The sequence below is a fragment of the Erpetoichthys calabaricus genome, chromosome 9 (genome assembly GCF_900747795.2).
Source record: "Erpetoichthys calabaricus chromosome 9, fErpCal1.3, whole genome shotgun sequence".
In the NCBI taxonomy this organism is placed as follows: Eukaryota; Metazoa; Chordata; class Cladistia; order Polypteriformes; family Polypteridae; genus Erpetoichthys; species Erpetoichthys calabaricus.
The window spans coordinates 159964820-159986845 of NC_041402.2; positions in this window are offsets into that span (position 1 = coordinate 159964820).

A 22026-nucleotide genomic window follows, 5' to 3' on the forward strand; every position below is an offset into this window, starting at 1 on the left:
CTCACTAGCCATAGAACTAAATAATATGATTCATTAGCATCAAGAATTGTTTTCTAATTAAAATATTAGTTGAAGCATTAATGCTGGCCCTCCAGGTTTATGAACCTGATCTATATTTTACAATATTACAGAAAGAAAACATAGGTCAGTATAATTTTGGGTATGTAACAGAAAGATAAATAAACAGGGAAAAATGTAGATATGTTAAGGCCAAAAGTTGCCCTAAACAGAGGGAAGTTGGCAAATAGAAAAATCTAATTACAAAAACAAAGTGAAAAGGTCAAAATACATAAAGTATACAAAATTTAGCAAGATAATATGACCTAATTGGTGGCTAATGTATGTCAGGAACCTGTTAAACCTGCTTTTTTTTAAAAAAGTAACCTTTAAGCATCTGAGTTATAATTCACTTTGCCATGCAATAACAATTTTGAGTGGCATTGGAAGGTGTAGTTATGGATGTTTTTGTGTTTTTTGTTTTTTTGCTGCAGGTTGTAAAAACTAAAAAGAAAGGGATCATTTTTTGTTTTTTTATTCACCTTTTTAATTTGACTTCAGTCAATTTGAAGAGAAGATTGCGATACAAACACTTAGAATAGTGTGAGAAGATTTGTTTTAGTGATCTTAACAATGATGCCCGGCCTAAAGCGTGCAAACTGAGGCAACAGAACTGTGTATCTTCTATGGAACTTAACGTAAAAAATAATCATAGCTGTTTAAATTGTTCATCTGTCTTTTTGCATTGTTCACTAAAAAAATCATGTTACAGTCTGTATGTCTGCCTTGTAACTGCACATCTGAGATTCTGTGGTGAACATGTGAGAGGTGGTGTGTGGTACTGAGGCTAAAAGCCTCATTTGGTACTCACGGTGTGCTTAATGTCTTGGAAATGCTTTGTAAACCCAACTGCTTTTTGAGAATAATTGTTTTCTTATGTTTTCCTTAAGTGTCTCTTTTCAGCTTTGATAAATTTGTGGAAAATTTTCAAGTAAAAAAAGCCTGCTATGCATTAATGTTAGATTATATTCATAAACTGAAGTTGTTTGGAATCTCAAAGTATCTTTTTTACAAAAATAAATAAATTGACATTCCTTCCTCAAACCCACATATTTTCTCCAGACATAGCAGATTCCATGTAGAACAATCAGTTCCAGTTATTGATTTATCCATCCACAGAATAACATAGCTGCATAAATTACATTTTAGAAAAATAAATAAGTAAATATTACAGCATTAGAATATTGTTGACCAGAACAGGCCATTCAGATCAAGCAACTCTCCAATCCTATCCACCTAATTTCTTCAAAGTAATGTCAAGTTGTCTTTTGAAGTTTCCTAAAATCCTACTATCTACCATTCCATTTGGTAATAAATTCCATGTGTCAGAAAATTTTCTTTAACTCTTTGGGGGCTGAATTTTTTTTCCAAAAAACATAGTTTCTGAAAAGCAGTGGTTTCACACAGAAATCAACATAAAACGTCTGTTGCTGCCACTTTGCCAAGAATGTGCGGCAGATTTGCTGCCCTGCTGTCTTCATGTGACTGGGGCGGCAGCCACAGCAACGGTCATGGTCACAGTGCATTGTAATCTGGTGTCTACCTCTTACTATTGTTAAGTGGCAGTCCTCCTGGCAAACATTGCTGTAGGCGTGTCAGCTACACGATTACCTGGGAACCACGTCAGCTGAAACTGGAACCTCACATTCGTTTTCGATCACTTGTTTCAAAATCGGAGTCCGACAAGTCATAGTCCAGTTCAGAGATAATAGGCAAAACTTTGTCCACGGAGTATTTTGCTTTACGCATTCGCTTTGATCTCTCGACATTATGTCAGTGCCATTTTTGCTCTTGTTTGCACCTTACTACTCACACGAGCACAGCAAATCTCAGTCAAACTAATGAAGCTAACTTTTCTTCTAGCAACGAGAGTCCAAATAAAACCTAATGGTTTGTTTTGGCACAGTTTACAGTTGATTACCATCGTCAACTCGTCCTTTTGACAAAAGTCGACATCAGCCCTTAATCTATGTCCCTTTGTTTTGTTTGAAGAACTAATTTTAAACTAATAGACTAACTAAGTTTTGAAGGTCCCTGAAGTCCTACTCCCCACTACACTATCTGGTAGTTTATTTCTTGTGTCTGTGGTTCTGTCTGTGACAAAATTTACTAATAACAAGTTTCCAGCTGTGTTCCTGTGTTCTTATTGAACTCATTTTAAAGTAACAACTGAGATCCACTGTTCTAATTCCTTTCATAATTTTAAACACTGCAATCATGTCACCTCTAAATCTCCATTTGTTTAAACTGAAAAGATTCAATGTCTTCAATCTTTCCACATAGCTCATATGTCAGAAGGGGACCTTGTTTTTCGATTTCCTGGATAAGCCAGTTACTGATTGTGTCAGGGTTGTCTGTGTAGGTATTTTCTGTCATGCAAAGGAGTCACCGCTTTGAAGTCTGGCTGGTTGAGTATACAAACAATACCATCCATCCATCCATTTTCCAACCCGCTGAATCCGGACACAGGGTCACGGGGGTCTGCTGGAGCCAATCCCAGCCAACACAGGGCACAAGGCAGGAAACAATCCTGGGCAGGGTGCCAACCCACCGCAGGACACAAACAATACCACGTGTGATAAAAGAACTGCAACTTCCTTGGAGGATCCTGGATAATCCAGTTACTGATTGTGTCAGGGTTGTCTGTGTAGGTATTTGCTATCTTGCAAAGGAGTCACCGCTTTGAAGTCTGGCCTTGGAGGATGTCTGTATTTACCTGAAATGAACATGTTTGACAATATTGGTTTCTAATCAGCAGCTCTGTACTCATTAACGGTTGGTAACAATACACTTTGTTAACTTGTGTTTTCATTAATTGTTAAACCCAGGAAATTTAGATGTGCCATTGATTAAACTGATTGTCCAGGACTGACAACAGCAGGGACTGAAGAAGATTTAACTCCTGGGCAGCAGAAGGCAGAGAGGACAGTTCACAGAAAACGCTGCCAAGACACTCGGACAGAGCACAGGGGCTTGCAGGCAGACGAAGGTACCTGGCTGGCACGACGTGAGGCACAAGGACGGCAACATTTACTTCCAGGGAGGAAGAGACAGCTCTACAAGGAGACGCCAGTTGTGGGTCCAGCGAGAGAGGGAAGCCGCATGAGAGGACCAAGCAAAGCTGACAGACAAGAAATGAGGCGTGCCTAGGTCACAGCAACACAAGGAGCCCAGAGTGGAAGAAAAAGGAACAACAGACGCTGACAGGGATTCAACAATTTGACACAACTTCTGTAGGGGAACAAGTGTCCGGGGAACAGAGTTCCTCCATGGACAGTTGAACAATTAAGTGTTGGGGTAACACAGTGCACAAACTGGACTCTGCACCACTAAAGGTTGTATCCTCCAATTCTTGTTTTTAATGGACTTTTAGAGGGTGGACTGTGTATTTTCCTTTTTAAAAAAAGGAAATTGATTCCTGATATGTTTAGGTTTTGTTATGTTCGGTTATCTTTTTAATGTACCTTATATTGTCTTGTGTAATAGAACTTACTGTTGCTTTTTTCTAAAATTACTGTTGTGTCTTTCATTGTGTGTTTACTCACCGCCCAATTTAAAGAAACCCGTGTGCTATTATTGGTAAATTTCAGGAGTTCCCAGTCTCTTAATAAAACTGGGTGGCGTAGTCGGATATTTTAATGGTGACAAAGTTAGATTACCTGTAAGTGTGACCAGACACCTGTCACACATACGTTCTTCTTAGTCCAAGAATCAGCCTCGTTGCTCTTCTCTTGACTTTTCCTAACACTGCTATGTGTTTTTGGTAAAATGGAGAGCCAAAACTGCACACAGAATATTAGGTATTCCAGGCGAGGCCATAATTATGCATTATGTAACTTTAACATAACCTCTTCATACTTCTATTCCACACATTTAACTACAACTCCTAACATTCTTTTAGCCTTCTTAATGGCTTCTGAACACTGTCTGGATGTAGACAGTCATGATTCTGCTATAACTGCCAGGAACTTCTCATAAAAAGTACTTTCAAGTTGCTTCCTCCCCTAGTGTAATCAAATCTGACATTTCTAATTCCTATGCATAATACCTTATAATTTCCATTCATTAAATTTCATCTGCCACAAATCTGTCCAAGTCTGTATGTAACTATTTACCAGATTTTGCATCATCTGCCCTTACATCTAGTTTGGTATCATCTGCAAACTATACCAGCTTCTTATTTATATTCTTATCGAGATTGAATATGTATATTAAAAAGAGCAGCAACCCCCAGTGTTGATACCGGAGGGACATAACTTTTAACGTCTCCAAATTCTGTTTATGTTCCTCGCACTATAGACCTTTGCTTCCCAAGTTGTAGTCAATTTGTGTTCCCATCTACACACAGCACCTTGATTTCCCACTTCTTTTAGTCTGAATATATGGTAGACAACATAAAGCAATGTTCAGAGGGGCCTGAACAAAATTCAGATTTATGCAAGCGTCATATTTTACTTACGTAAAAACAAATCTAAAATATGATCAAAGAGTGGGGGGTCTTAAACTAGAAAGTAGACTTGTCACATCAAGACATTGAACAGAAGGAATTAAGGATTGTGAAAATAATCAGCCTCGACACACAGAAAAAGGTTTAGGGCAACCACCCGTATACTTAATCGCCGGCTGCAAAAGGGCAAATACATGCAAAGTTACAAACAGGTTTGAGTCCAAAATTTAATTGAACATAAGTCAAGGTTGTCTTGCTTTTAAAGTAGGTCGATGGGAGTGATGTCATCTGGGGGTCGGAACCAGAAGTGACTTTCTTGTAGCCAGAACCGGAAGTGATGCTGTTATGGTGTATAAAATCTGTACATTTTGGTTTCCATTATATTTTGTTCGAGACAAGATAACAGATGAAATAAGACAGATCAAAGCAGGTTTTGTCACACCTCACTTTCAAACAGCTGTTTCCTACATTGAAAGGAAGACATTCTGGGGTTCAATTATTTTACAACCCGGGAAAGAATGCTCTGCTGACACCCCAGGCTATTGATTACTTTATGGATGGACATCTGGGATTTATGGCCTGGGAAAGGGAAACAGGCAATATCAAAGAACTTTATTATCTGGGAAAGAGTTTGAGCAAAATTCATCAATCACATTGACAGCCAGCCAATCAGGTTCATGTGTTGTGTAACCAAGGCATGATATTTCATAATAAATATGCCTTGGTTTGGAGAAGAAGGAAGAAGAGAAAACAGAAGGAGAAGAAGGAAGAAGAAAGAGCAGGAGGGAGGAGGAGAAGAAGAAGAGGAACAGACGAAGACGACATTGGTCATCAGAAAGGCATCATGAACATCCATTACTAAATCAAACGCCTCCCTGGGACATTCATCCTTGTCATTTCAACTTTTTCGTAAGCTTTTCCTAAAGACTATATATATATATTCAGACTTTCCTATCAGTACTTATTTTCTATTCTTTGTTCCAGTGGTATTATTATTATTCTTGTAATAAATACCATGCTGCTTTTAACATTCTATGCTTTGTTTTAATGTCTAGAGTGATTGAAGTAATAAGGTAGATTTCTAAGAGCACCTGGGTAGCCAGATTTTTGCCATTATTTCTGTGCTGCGAGGTTTATAAGGCTGAGAGTGAGGCGCCACTCGATAGTTAAGGGACAGTATGAAAAGAAGGTATTCTTGGCTGATAAATGGCCTATAGTCAGGGATACTGAGTCTTTGTGTGTTTTAATATTTTCTTGGAGACCAAAAGTAACATTTAGGTCTGAGGTCTATTTAAAACATCATATGTTGTCCATGCCGATAATAAGTAAGTCTCTTGAAGTGCTGAGTGACAGGCTGATGTGTGGTATAAAGTGCAAAGGGTTAATCAGCGTGTGTGTGTCATTCATAGTGCACTGTTGTGGTTAGGGTCTGTGTGTGTGTTTATCTATGTGTGTGTGTTCATTTTAAAGTGCAACAGTAGACCAACCCGATAACGAACCTGACGAGAACATTTACCCTTGAGAAAACAGGTAAAGGGTAAGTAGAGGGAAATACTACGATAATACAGATGCCATGGGGGCAGAACTGGAAGTGACTTCTTCATGGTCGGAACCAGAAGTGATATCTTCAGGCCTGGAACCAGAAGTGGTGTTATCGAACTGGGGCAGAATTTCCCGTATTTGATCTGCAAGAATATCAGAGGAAAGAATAATGTACCCCAACACCCCATGGCCTGGTGTGAAATTACCTTGGATTGATCCCTCTAGCTGTCTCCCATACACATGTGTGTGACAGGAGGTTGACAGAATTTTGGGGTAAACAACACATTGTGTCTGATGCAAGTTGTGGGAGATTATTCTTAAACTGCACAAGACATTTCTGTAGAAACATTGCTTTGCTCTGTCTATTGCAAATCAATGGCATAGTGCTAGGTAGAGTCCAGACAAGTTGATTAGGTTTATTCCAGGACTGTGGGTTTGAGCTACAAAGAAAGACCACAAGAGTTTTGTTTAAAAATTGTCTAAAATGTACCCATGGCAAGATCCAACTGGCGAGCTTTGTCATCGTGCTCCATCATCACTAGGACATATGTCTTCGGAATGCACTAAAATCGCATAATTTTGGACAAAAATCTTTACATACTTCTCCGACATAGACAATATAGGTAAAGGCACAAAAGTACATAACCATTATAAAAAGTTTTAGTTAAAAAAACTAGTGCCAAAATTGGGTTCTATGGCCTCAAGTGCTCTATGTGCACATTTTTAAAGACAATAGTTTAAAACGAACACAAATCATAATGGTTGACCAGCTTTTGTATTGTTTTATGTAATATTTATTTATTTTACTGCCAATTTTTTGCTGACTTCTGAGTTTAAAAGATGAACATGTTGTCAAAGAGTCACTATGATCTTCTTCTGGTATCTTGTCACAATAGAGAAAAGACATTAAGGCTCAGATTTGCTGTGAGTTCTTGCATTCTCAACTAGCTCCCAACTGGTTTGGGTTCAGATTCTTCATTTGTGCCTTATTTGTTTGTTTTTTTATTCTTTTGTTTAGGTTAATGTTACTTTTGTTTATTATTTGTATTATTCTTTGTATTTGATTTGGTCATTGTCATTCATTGATGGTGATTTTTGGTGTACTCCTGATTGGGTTAAAGTGCATAGGGATAATCAATTGTAATGTCCTACACCAGACCCCTGCCACAAAGTCTTGTTTTGCTTAACTGGAAGAATCGAAACTCTCCTTTTATAACTCAGTGGGTAAGCAACCCTAATTTCATATTATCTCAAATTAGGAACAAACTAAGAGAATAAGCCCAAAACATTTTAAAGATATGGCAAGAATTTATTTATTTTATTTCAGAATGAGCATGCTGTGTCTGTGATTGATCCCCTCATATGATTATTTCTTTATTATATTTAAGATGATAGTTTTTTATTTTATTTTTTATGTCTTCTTTTTCTTTTTCTATTGGGTGGGGGATGAATCTAGTTTTCCTTTTTTATCCTTTGTATTTCTGTTTTCTTTTGGTTTGTCTACATCAGTTTTGAAGTAAATGGTTGTATCCATTATGCTATTATTATTTTTGAATTTAGTAGTATGCCATTGTAATGTTCTGCTTTCTGCAAATAAAATTGAAAAATTATATAAATTATGAAGGAAATATGTAGAGTGAATGTCAGCTATTTTAAAATGAGGTGTTCAACAAGGGCACAGGGTTACAGAGGAGCTGGCTAAGCATTAAGTATCTTTTTTTACAAATTTTAGAGAGCTTTTCTTCACACAAAGAATCTTAGATACATGGAATTAGTCACCAAGCAGATCAGGTGATAGTAGTAATGTACAAAAGTTACTTGGGGATTGGGATTGATTAGCTATGCTGGACTGAATGGTCTATTCTTGTCAAAATTGTTCTTATGTTCAAATAGCTGTAAAACCTGACAAATCTTGCATCAAAGACTGTTAATAGCTGGGTTATAATGGATAACTGAAGTAAAGTATGACCGACTAAAGCAAGTACGTCAATCTCAACCGATGTCATATGCAGACATTTCATGCATTGCTGTCTAAAGAATGGTATAATATAGGCATGTGACAGTATCACCATGAAATGTGCAATTTGACAGACTGGGATGGAAGGCCACCAGTGCAAAATAAGAAAATGAGCATTTAAGATAAAATATGGAACAAACAATAATCAAATCATGTAGTTGAAGTTGAATACTCCAAAAATTTTAAAAACCACCTGGGTAAGACATTGGAACAACTTAGGCAATATCTAACCAGATCAGGGTAGAATGGACTCCTCCTGTGTGTGAAACTTATGTCCTTAAGAAGCTGTACATAAAATTGCTATTCATGGCCTTTTTGAGATATGTATAGGGATTGTTTCAAAATAAATAAATTAGACATATATAAATGAAAGACCTATGTGTGTGTGTGTATGGAGCAGTCCGCTCTGCTCATGTTCAACCACAGCCACTAGATGGCACATGCATGCACTTTTAAAATTTTTCGGCACTAGCATGCGCCTCACTTCTCACTATGAAAGAGCTGTGTGCAAGAAACGCCGCCACACAATAATGAAACTGATGAAGAGACACAACGTCGAAACGAAGCAAATACCGCAGCTCAACAAAATGCAAGTGAAACACCTCAATTACAGAGGGTAAGGCTTGAAGCTTTCAATAAAAAACATTGTCTATCTGGAGGAATTTTCTCAAGACAAAGATTAATAGGATTCATATGCCAGCTATACGACTAAGAAATGGCATCGCCATTGTCTTCTTACGAAAACCATTGGGGCAGCAAGCACAGGTGGGTCCACATCCTCTACAATGGGTAATTCTTAAGAGTTAGCTGACACCTGCCAAGTTCACAAATATAGTAAAATTGCTAGGGAGTATTCGGGTTGTTTTTTTGTCCCAAAGACCACACACAGCTAGTAAATAATTATTATTAAAATTAAACTACTCTTTTTGGGCTTTTATAATCATACTAATACATTTTATAATCATACTAATTTATTATATTTTAAACTTGTGCAGATAATTGAATTTTACTAGTAATGTGATGAATTTTACTGTAATAAAAGGATTAGTGTAAAAAAACCAGCTTTGTGACAGTAATGTGTGCCTCATCTGTTTTTCATTCATTCATAATTACAAACCTTAGAAAGGAGCCTAGCTATCTAAACAGCTACATACAAATCATTCTTGTTCAGGTGTTTAGCTTTAGTATCAGTACATACAAAAAGAGGTGTACAGTCTTGCTTAACTTCATCATTTTTCACAAACTGAGTACAACACATTTGATTAATTAATCCATGGTATTCTTGCATAGTGATTCATAGATAGATAGATAGATAGATAGATAGATAGATAGATAGATAGATAGATAGATAGATAGATAGATAGATAGATAGATAGATAGATAGATACTTTGTTAATCCCAAGGGGAAATTCACATACTCCAGCAGCAGCATACTGATTAAGAAAATATTAAATTAAAGAGTGATAACAATGCAGGTATACAGACAGACAATAACTTTGTATAATGTTAACGTTTACCCCCCCAGGTGGAATTGAAGAGTCGCATAGTGTGGGGGAGCTGAAGCTGCTCCTTTGTCTGGAGATGATACTGTTTAGATGATGCAGTGGATTCTCCATGATTGACAGGAACCCGTCTGAGCGCCCGTCGCTCTGCCACAGATGTCAAACTGTCCAGCTCCATGCCTACAATAGAGCCTTCCTTCCTCACCAGTTTGTCCAGGCGTGAGGCGTCTCTCTTCTTTATGCTGCCCCCCCCAGCACACCACCGCGTAGAAGAGTCCGCTCGCCACAACCGTCTGGTACAACATCTGCAGCATCTAATTGCAGATGTTGAAGGACGCCAGCCTTCTAAGGAAGTATAGTCGGCTCTGTCCTTTCTTGCACGAGCATCAGTATTGGTAGTCCAGTCCAATTTATCATCCAGCTGCACTCCCAGGTATTTATAGGTCTGCACCCTCTGCATGCAGTCACCTCTGATGATCATGGGGTCCATGAGGGGCCTGGGCCTCCTAAAATCCACCAGCAGCTCTTTGTTTTTGCTGGTGTTCAGGTGTAGGTGGTTTGAGTCACACCATTTAACAAAGTTCTTGATTAGGTTCCTGTACTCCTCCTCCTGCCCACTCCAGCCCACGATAGCAGTGTTGTCAGCGAACTTTTGCACGTGGCAGGACCCTGAGTTATATTGGAAGTCCGACGTATATAGGCTACATACTGTACATACAGTACTTACAGAGATTTTCAATAATGAAACTTAACATTCTTATTCTGTTATGTTCAGCTTAAGCTAAGCTAGGGCACATCAGAGGAGTTACTTGGAGTCATTGAGTATTTTAGGTCTTTTGAACATTAGACATCCTTACTCCAAGGCAACCCAGCCTCAGCTTGTGACCTAGTAGCAGTCTCCCATGAATTTGTTCTCATAATTCACAGCCATCTAGAGTTTGTTTCTCTGCATCCTTTTTTAGATGGCTCTTCTTCTCCTTTCCCCTGTGATGCTGAGTACAGACTATGCACTGCAGAGAGACTGCCCTGCAAAGCCTCTGCACCCTATCTCCACAAACATGCATCTCGCCCTTCAGCCTTGCCTATGGCATTCAATTACTAGGCTTTCATACTGCTCCTCTTGCACTCGACGGCATCCTCTAAATTATCCTCTCATGCCATGGTAAGCTCCAGCACAATCAAGTTCTTTGTTGTCCCTGATTCCAAGACTATGTTCAGTCAGACAGTGGTCTTAGGGCCGGTGTATACTTCACACTCAGAACGCGTATGTGCAGGCATCATGGCTACCACGCATTCCCAGCTCTCATTTCACACATCCTCTGAGCATGTCCTCAGAAATTAACATGACGCTTGCGTGAGTCACAGTACCAGCAAAAAATCGAGGGGCGTAGTGTGTTCAAGTTGGAAAGTGACGTCAGAGTCTTTGTTTACTATCGACAGATGACACCAATCAATGTGTGTGCTGCAATGTTTGATGAATGCAGTAGTGCTGCTGCCTCGCAGGGAGTCACATCCTGCCTGGAGTTTGCATGTATTCTTGGTGGGGTTCCACCGTATGCTCCGGTTTCCTTCCAAGGACATGCAGGTTTGGAGATTTGGTGATGCTAAAATGACACTAGTGTATGTGTGTGCTTGTATTCATCTTGCGATGAGCTGATGCCCCGTCCAGGAATTGTTTATGACTTGCTGGAATGGGCGCATCTCTGGATTGATGGATGTAATCATTAACCATCCATCCTTTTCTGATATATTGTGGCAAGGTGTTCTGGGAATTTAATGAATGTTTCAGGCAATTCACAACACAACAAAGCCAAACGTTGTTTTCTCTCCATGATGATATCTCGCACTGCCACCTGGTGGAATCCTCAAGATTTTCATAAAGTACACACACAAGTATCAACAGTACACTGCTTGCATAGCAGTAGCATCCACAGGCGCACTAGTCGCGTTGCATGAAGTATAAACTTGGTCTTAGCAAAGTATTGAGGGAACTTACTGTAAGTTGCCTGCCTAAGTCTACCATCAGTTGTCAGTCCTCTGTTGTGTTGAGCAGTGATGGTGTTTTTGCTCCTAGCTTCTCTCTACGGATGATTAGAGTGTAAAGCTGAGGGATCCTGACTTCCCCACCAGATATACTATTTTACTAAAATAAATCTCCGATGAAGGATATTTTTTCCTTATTTTTAAGGTCACAGCTAATAAAAATATTGTAATAATCATCAAACATGATAATTAAATCCATCCTACCCTTACCAACTGTCTCTTGCTCATCACATCTCCTTAAAACATAGCATTCTATATGACTTCAATAACAGATTAGTGTACTGTTTCAAATTTAGCTTGTGAATGGTCATTTCAACTTGTGTATTTTGTATACTATTTTCTTCTTTTACATGTCAGTTCTTGTCATCAAAGAAATCCTTAGTACTCAGTGTGATTTACTGTAACAGCCACAGAACTGTAAGCATGTGCCTGTGTGCCCACTGCTAATGCCTGAGCAAACAGTAGTGAGTAGTGAAAAAAAAGAAATCAAGAGGAAGGCAGAGGCAAGAGATTGTTATGTTATTTGAAAGATGGTACATTATACTAAGAACTAGTAACAGTGCACTGCATGATAACGTGCAGTGAATACACTTGACTTGAGCATTCATAGTTTTCATACTCTTTCTCTGTACATTTAGCATTTGTTTGCTCAGAGGTTGATGTGCTTGCTGCTTCCTAAGCAGCTCTTCTTTTCTCCACCCTAACGGCCCGCTTCTTCTCTTCTTTTGTTGGCATCATTTTGCATTAAAACTGATTAAGTCAGTGTTTGTGTTGCAATTACTGAGTACATTTTCCTTAATTTTTCACTTAACCTGGCACGTAATTCTTCAATCTGCCTCAGGAATGATTTAAGATATGAAGAGGTTGGGGAAGTGATGACGAAGGTGGTAGGGAATGAGAACAGTGCCTGTACACATGCACCACATGGCTGCCCTGCTGGCTGCTGTCAAGAGTTGATTCTACAATAAAATAAAAATAAAAAGAGGAATAACCTTGGAGGTCAATCATCAACCTGAAAGCAGATAGTAGATGTCATGTAGTATTTGTGTACCAAATTTAAGGGCAATAGTTCAAATGGTTTGTGATCTACAGGTGATTTAAAATGCTGGACAGACAAACGGACAGCCATGGTAGAGTATAATATAAGAAGATGGCAAAGAAGAGCAGAAGATAGAAGATAATGGAGGATCTGGAAATTGAAAGATCTGCTCTACCGGGGGATTTTACAGAAATGTAACAGAAAATACACTAAAAACAGAAGGTATAGACTGGGAAAAAAACAAAAACAACAGTAAATAGTATTCCTGAAAAAAATATATTTCTGGATAGCCCATGGTCTTTTTGAATGCTTGTCACATTTGGACTACATACGTAAATTAAAGTCCTGACAATATTTTATATAAATTTTATTCCCTAGAATACATCTTTTTAAGATAACAAAGAGGTTTATTTGAAATGTTTTGTCATAGGCATTGTGGAAATAACAAAAAAAAGAAGCTCCACAAAAATAAAGTTTTGGGGACTGTCCCCGTATATTGTCCAACGGACAAAATAAAGCAATGAAAACTGGTGTAAATGATCAAAAGTACTGGAATCAGTAACATTTGACAAAGTTCATGAAACAAGATGGCGTTTAAATACAGATTGGAAATGAGTACAGGAAATGGTTGGCAGGAAATGAGGTTGAATTCAGGAGCCAGAAGTGAAGTTATATATAGTGGCCGGACATGATGTTAATGGCGGCGCCGGAAGTGACATCATGGCGGCCATTTTGGAACCCAGAAATGGATGAAATTATTTTTATTTATTTATTTTATTTTTCTTCTGTTTTTCTGTTGGGAGATCAAGAGATTCAGGTAAGTACCACGTGACAACCCCTCATCTTGCGATGTTTCACTCACCTTTAGGCTTTTTAACTGCCTCCTAAACGCACGTGTGTGACATGACCCCCCCCCACCCCCTCAGCCCAGACCCATCGGGTCGGGCGACCTGCACCAAACGGTCGTGGGCACGGGAAAGAGCATCCGCGTTAGCCTGCTAGGAACCTTTACGATAAACAACACTAAAATGATAAGGTTGAAGGTCCAAACACCACCTAGTGACTCGGGGATTAGACTCCCGGTAAAGGGACATCCACTGTAAAGCAGCATGATCCGTCACTAGAGTAAATTCCCAACCCAATAGGTAGTACCTTAACTGTGTGATAGCCCATTTGATTGCCAAGGCTTCTCACTCCACCGCGGCATACCTGGTCTCCCGGTCCAGCAGTTTCCGGCTGAGGTACATAATGGGGTGTTCAGCACCGTCGACACATTGGCTCAACACGGTTTCTAATCCTGTGTCCAATGTGTCGGTCTGGAGTATGAAAGGAAAAGAAAAATCAGGAGATTTTAAAATAGGTGCTGACGTAAGGGCCAATTTTAAGTCACTGTATACAGTATCAGCCTTGTCATCCCATACCACTTTTAAAGGTACAATTTTCTTTGTTAGATTAGATAAGGTCGTAGCAATTGCAGAAAAACTATGTACAAAACGGCGATAGTAGCCCGCTAAGCCCAGAAATGCTTTAACCTGCTTCTTAGTCATTGGACGGGGACAATTTATGATGGCATCAGTTTTGGAACATTATGGTTTAACAGTGCCCCCACCCACCAGATAGCCCAAACATTTGGCTTCTTTCAATCCAAAGAAACATTTCTTAGGATTAATGCGAAGTCCAGCTGGTGCCAGAGTGGAGAGCACAATTTTAACCTGCAATACATACTCCTTCCATGTGCCGGAATAAATGACTACGTCATCCAGATAGGCGGCACTAAATGAATTGTGTGGCCAAAGGGAGAACCGTGTATTGCCAATGTCCACTTGGAGTACTAAAAGCGTTTTTTTCTTTAGCGGAGGCCGTTAAAGGAATTTGCCAATACACTTTAGTCATATCAAGAGTAGTTAGGAATTGAGCGTTCCCAAGTCGATCGAGCAGATCACCCACCAGCGACATTGGATACGCATCAAATTTAGAGACCTGGTTAAATCGTCGAAAGTCATTACAAAACCTCCACGACCCATCCAGCATAGGAACTAAGACAATTGGACTAGACCAGGGGCTATAACTTTCTTCAATAACTCCTAATTCCAGCATTCTTCTAATTTCCAACTCTACTTCTGCCTTTTTTGCCTCTGGGAGCCTTTAAGGTTTTTCTCTGACAATTACCCCCGGGTCAGTAATGATGTCATGCTCATTCAGAGCAGTCCGTCCTGGTAGCTCGTTCACTACTTCCAGTACTGACAGGATAGCCATTTCTAGGTCCTGTTATTGCTCTGGGGTCAAATCATGTCCGAAATGAAGGCAAGACTGTGATATGAAAAGGGAACAAGGCTGGCCGGAGGAGGGATCAATTTCCCTGTCCTTCCATGGCTTCAGCAAATTTATATGATATACTCGCTCACTCGGTCAATGATTTGATTGTTTAACCAAATAATCTATGAGTCCTTTCCTTTCCTTAATTTCGTAAGGGCCTTGCCAATGTGCCAATAATTTAGAATGGGAAGTTGGAACGAGCACCGTTACACAATCACCCAGGACAAATTCCCGAATGGTGGTGTTTCTATTATAATAACGAGACTGTGCTGCTTGAGCTTTCTCCAAGTTTTCTTTTAGTATGGTCATGATGTGATCTGCAGAAATCACACAGCTAGCAGTCTTATAATAATGGATATCCCCATGAATACACTTTAGGCTAGTTTTTATTCTAAGCCATTGTCGCGGTAAAACGAATCTGGAAGCAACAATGGAAATGTTACTCCCGGAATCGAACATTGCCCTTACTTTACTGCTATTTATAGCAACTGCACCTGTATAAGGAAGAGACAAAGGGTTAATCACAGCGGCGTAGTACCTTTCTCTCCTAACCATTGAACAATCCATGGGTTCATTGGTGCAATTTGGGGACAGATGACCAACCGCCCCACACTTGAAACAGCGGGGAAGGCTGAAATGTTTGTCCCTTTTACGGACAGCAGGCTTGGGAACTTGTCGGGAGGGCTCAGGTTCTGCCCCACATGCCTGTTGGATACGGCGAGAGAACCGTTCTGATCACCCCGATTTGCAAGCCGCCCAGTGACGTTCAGTGGCCTTGATCAAGGTGTTCATGTTTTCAAAATTTTGTTTCCAGATTTGCTGGGTGATATTTTCAGGGAGGGCATGAATAAAGGTCTCACACGCCAAGAGCTCGGCCATCTTCTGGGAGGTGTTAATATCAAGCCTTAGCCAACGACACACCTTACTCCACACCTCGAACACCTGTGTTCTTAAAGGTCATTCGAAATCAAATTGCCACTCCCTCCATTCTCTCGCTTGCTGTTCCGGAGAGATGCCACAGCGTTTGAACACCTCCGTTTTCAGAACGTCATAGTCTGCGGCCTGCTCCTCGGTTAAATCATAGTATCTCCTTCAGGTAGGGGGCCAGTAGGTACACCCATTCCGACCTCAGCCATGCGTTCCACTTAGCGGTTCACTCAAAAACCAAAAAATAAGTCTCGATATCATCGTCCTCAGTTAGGTACGTTAACTGGGTCGGTAATTACTGAGCGGCCTCCGTCTATACTGCGGCTGCAGCCCGAGCCTCGGACTCGGCTAGCTGTGTCCAAGTTTCGCCTATCTGCATCTTCAAAGTACAAAGCTCGCCCATAATCATGAAAAGTACAGTATCGAGGTAATGTTTTACCGTCATCTTAGAAAAAATATATCCTGCCAGCTACGCCAATTGTGGAAATAACGAAAAAAAGAAGCTCTACAAAAATAAAGTTTTGGGGGCCGTCCCCATATATTGTCCAATGGTCAAAATAAAGCAATGAAAACCAGTGTAAATGATCAAAAGTACTGGAATCGGTAAAATTTGACAAAGTTCATGAAACAAGATGGCGTTTAAATACAGATGGGAAATGAGTACAGGAAATGGTTGGCAGGAAATGACGTTGAATTCAGGAGCCGGAAGTGACATCATCTATGGTGGCCGGATGTGATGTCAATGGCGGGCGCCGGAAGTGATGTCATGGCGGCCATTTTGGAACCCGGAAATGGATGAAGTTAGTTTTCTTCATTTTTTCTGTTGGGAGATCAAGAGATTCAGGTAAGTACCGCGTGACAACCCCTCGCCTTGCAATATTTCACTCACCTTCAGGCTTTTTCGCTGCCTCCTAAACACACATGTGTGACAGTATACACTTGGAGGCAAATAGGGTTTTGTGAAGAAGAAACTTCCCATTGAATATGCAATTGGTCTGGCAAGTAACACAATGTTTAGCATTTCAAGTCAATTCAAGTGGCTTTTTTGTCATATTTCACCATCCATGCCACTCCTTAGGGAGCTCCTGTTGATACCCAGCTGATTATCTAAAGTGTGCATGTCTGAATGTCCTCCCTGTTGCTCTTTCCTTCTATCTGTCTTGTACTTATTTTTTAAAAGTGGATACTAGTATAAAATTTGGGACTCCTTTAAAATGTTACCCCTGAAGTATGGCAAGTTGTTCCTTAGCTGGAAAGAGAACAGAGACAACAGCACACCCTGCATTCAAGTGATATATTCTCAGGTGTGTCAACATGACGTTTTCCCGTAACACAGCCTTGTTAAACACTCCTGTGACAATTCATTATTCAGTAATTGAGACATATTCTCTTTTCATTTTTGTCTTTCTTCAAATTTCTATTGTTAATACTTCATTTCAGGTCTTGTCGAAAAGTAAAAATAACTGAGAGATAATTTCTCAATTAGAGAAGAGCATCTAAACTGTTTCCATAACTGACAAATATTTTGTAGAGAATAAAAGGCTAACAATGCCTTTCAAATGAATTTGTCAAGCAAATGACAAGGGGACATTGGGGAGTTTGTCAAGAGCAGGTTTCAACACTCTCAATGGAATTGTTAAATCACAGAAAGACTTGCGGTGCTGCGGAGTGGAGACTGACAGGCCGGGCCCTTCAGAATGTCTGTCATAGTAGCATGCCTGGCTTTAATACATGCCTTTGAAGTGAAGTTATGAGTATGGCCTTTCACAGGTCAGAATGAAAAAAAAAATAGAAGGCCATTTTCAACAATAGGTGTCGGCAAATCTCTCTCTGGTCTGTCCTCGTTAGAGCTGTAAAATGCACACTACTGGCCCTCTGCGCCTTCCTCTGGCGTGTGGCCGATTGCAAAGGAGTTTCCTTCAGAGGTCAGGCAGAGTTCCTCAGGATCGGGCAGGCCAGGTGGCACTTCACAGAGCCCCCTTGCAATGCTATCCCTAGAATGCGACACTGTGGCGTCGGCAAATTTGCCTCTGAAGTCAGTGCGGTTGGCAAATGCCAGGGCCTTTTGCTGCAGCCTCTGAGCAAATGTGGTTCAGGTCAAAAAGACATCAAACAGCGCTTCACTTTCTAGAGAAGTAATTAAAAAAATTAATAAATATTTTTACGAAGATGTAATCCAAAATCCCAGCTGTATCATTTGGCACAAGAATGGTATGGAGGATTTTGGCCACAGCTTCTGCTAATCTAGAACTGAGGCAATCCAAAATAACCAAGTCCCCTAATTAAATGTTTCTAAATGTGTTTTAAGTAGAACTATTTCCATCTCTGATAACAGATAAGCTAACAGAATCTTGTAGTCCAGTTTGACCAAATACGACTTCATCAGAAAATCACACTGTTTTTGTGAATAATTGGCTGGTGATTTGTGTAAAATATTTAAAATGCAAGGACAGTGATTGAAAGCGCACCACTGGCTCATTTTTAGACACAGCCTCAAATGATCTGATATGATGGTGGTACCGAGACATTGGCCATTCCGTGCTTGCCATTGTCTAGAAGTACAGCTTTGTGTAAGACAAGTTAGGGTGAAATTGGGAAAACTGTGGATTTGACATATTGAGTAATAAGGAGAAATATAATAAGGGAATCCATGACAGAAGCTAACCTAGTCAGTGACCATCCCAACATTGTGTCTTCTAAAACTCCAAAAGGAAGGAGCCTCCCAAGAGCAGTCCCATCATTCATGTGAGATTCCATATAATAATGCATGGAACTATTTATACAGACTAAATATTGCATGAGCAGCTAAAGTTGTTATTATTTAAAATGTGTATTTTTTGTCATTTAAGCTCTCTTGTTTATGAAAAGCAAGTTCACCAAATACAGAAAGGTAGTAAATTTGGGTAAAATAAAAGGTAGTTTTTCAGTGGAGCCATATTTTTATCATCAATGTATTTTATGGCCGAGACTTCGTGATGTAGCCTAGACAGCACTGAATTATGCAGGCTACTGTATCCCAAGAATTTTCCAGTATATTAACCAGGACCAGAGCATGTGTGAAAACGCAGCTCGATCAACAATCCTAGGACACTTGACTAAGCAATTTCACAGGTCAAGACCTAATGTATTTTTGAGGAACAAAGTAGAGAAATGCTTAAACTGGGGTGCCTAACCATTTTTGAGGAGCAATCTGATTTAGTTCTCAACCTACTTAATACCATAACATACCAGTTTCTAAGGCCATTTAAACCTGAGCAGGGTCACCAGGGGCAGGAGCCTATCCCAGCAATTGTAAAGCGTAAGGCAGGAACAATCCCTGGACAGGTACCAGCCCATCACATTCACCTACTTAATGTGATCTTTAATTCAGTGATGCAAAGGTCACTTAATAGCTGAACCTAATGGCCAACAGGTTGATATTATCAGATTATGCATTATTTAATTTAGGGATCCCCAACTCCAGTCCTGGAGGGCCCCAGTGGCTTCAGGTTTTCATACTAACCCTTTTCTTAATTAGCGACCTATTTTTGCTGCTAATTAACTTCTTTTAAATTTATTTTCAAAAATCTACAGATCTTTATACAACAATTTTTGGGAATGCAGACAATCATTAGAGCAGTTTTGATAAGAGCAGTCTATTTAACCCAACAAGCTTGCCAATCCTATTCATCTACAGTACATTTTAAAAAATAATTTTAGAATCCTTCAAATCACAACTTCTATTAATTTTCAATAATTCTTTATATGAAAAAAACCTTTATAAAGTTTTTTTGATATTTACCCTTAATTAACTTTCAACTGTTCTTGTTGAAGAATTTATTTTAAAATAATAGCTGGTTTACACTGTACTAATTCCCTTCATAATTTAAAAAGCTTCAATCATGTAACCTTGGTTTACTGAAATTTCAATCATGTAACCTTGGTTTACTTAAACTGAAACATTTCAACACCTTCAATCTTTCCCCATAGCTCATAACAATCAGTCTAGGAAGCATTCATCCATTTGTTGACATTTGCACTGAGTAACCGCTGCTGGCCAGCCAAGAAACCTGTGATGTCTGGATTACAAAGACCATGTAAAGCAGCTCCATTACGTAGGGGGCTAATAGTAGACCACCAAATCTCATACACACAGGGACTGCCTCTAAGCACTGCAACTGGAGCGCTCTGGGTTGCAGAAGCTGAACTCCCCCTCTGTTAGCCCTTGTCTTTACAGAGGCTCCAGCACTACACTCCACCTGTCCACTGTGCAAATCCTGCCGACTACACCAAGGGTTTTGGATTTGTAACCTGGCCTTTGTTGTTCTCCATTTAAATGGAGAATAAGAGAGGCCAAGTTTCAAAGAGAGGTATGGGCAGTACACTAGTGTTAATTGTGCACCCCACATTTCAGAGAGGAAATCTTAACTCATTTCGATAGGTTCAGAGAGTTAACAAGTTTTTATTTGTTATATTGTCTTGGCTTCTTTTCATTTCACTCAGTATAAACGTTCCTGTCATTTCTTTTGTTAACCACACCTCTGATTTTGATTACTTGGTTTACTTAGCTTTTTTTCTGGATTGAAGACATCTCATGTGCACTTTCTACCAATACAACCTTAATATTTTTTTCATGGTACGCTTTACAATAAAAGAGATTAAAGTGTTAAAAAATCTCAATAAACTGGCGTATCCTTATGTATACTGAAGTCACTGAGCAAATTGCATTCTCTAACTTCACCACAACCGTGGCAACTATTTACAAGATAATTTGACAATCTACACCTTCAACTGAAGTCAATTCTGAAAAAAAAGATCATGAGTGAAAAACATCATTATATGAAAAAAATTGAAGATCTGTACACTTATAATATAAATACTCTTCTATGCATCTATTTATTTACATAAATAATCATATTTTGATCTGTGGTATGTTTTGAATTGACTCAAAAAAATATATTTTGTTGATGTCTTGATTTTCATTAGTTACACAACACTTCTGGTAGTGATCACAGAATGTTCCGAATAATTATGGTGGTATTTATATTTTCGAATCATCTCTTGAGGATGAAAAAATCCTTCTTACTGTTCTAAGCTTTATCTTCAAGAGGTTTAGATGAGGTATTATGAATAGTGTTTTGGAATTTTGGTTTTGACCTCTTTTCAGCCTTTTTGACTTTGACTTCATTTTGCCACCTTTTGATCCTGTTGCTTGGTCTGTTTAGACATCCTGATAACTTGACTTTTTAGTATGATTTCTTGCATTTTATTTTCCTGGTGTATTCTGTGGTCGAAATTTAACATCTTATTAAAGATAGAAACATCCTCTAACAGGACAATTCAGTAATCAGGCAGGAGAAAAGCTGTTCATTGTACTGTATCTTTTAATTACTCCTTGACAAAACGCCTTGGAGGGGGCATTCTTCAAAAGCAGTCTGTTACAGCATGGCCAGAATGATCACAATGGTCTGAGAAAACAAAGAATAGAGGTTCATTTTATAAACTATTGAATTTACATACAGTGTGAATCAATGCATACATTTTACTTTGGTTGGTTCCTTGGTTTACACCCAAATGATTTATATAAAATAAAAGTCTTTTATATATTCTGATTCTTCTTATACCTTTGCATTGCACCACCACCCTTGAAATTTCTGTGCATATAACAATTGTTCATTCTCATTTATAGGACATCAGCTTAGATAGATAGATAGATAGATAGATAGATAGATAGATAGATAGATAGATAGATAGATAGATAGATAGATAGATAGATAGATAGATAGATAGATAGATAGATAGATAGATAGAGTCATCCTTCAGTTCATTTTGTATATTACATCAACCTTTCTTCTGGTACATTATTTACTTAACCATTTCAGTATTTTTCCTAAACTAATCCTTATATTTCAGTGTACATTTTGTCGTTCACTTGACCTTTATCTGGTCTCCTGGTGAGCCTGAGCAGGTTTATTAAGCCTTAATGCTATTTCTTTAAACTGAATGCTATGTTACATTACAATTATTCTTCCACAATTCTCACTCACAACAATTGTTAATACTCTGTTAGTCATAACAATACTCCAACTGATTCATTCTCCTCTGTGCTGTCTTGAGGTAATCGCAAAGGATTGACACTTATGTCTATAGGCCGCTG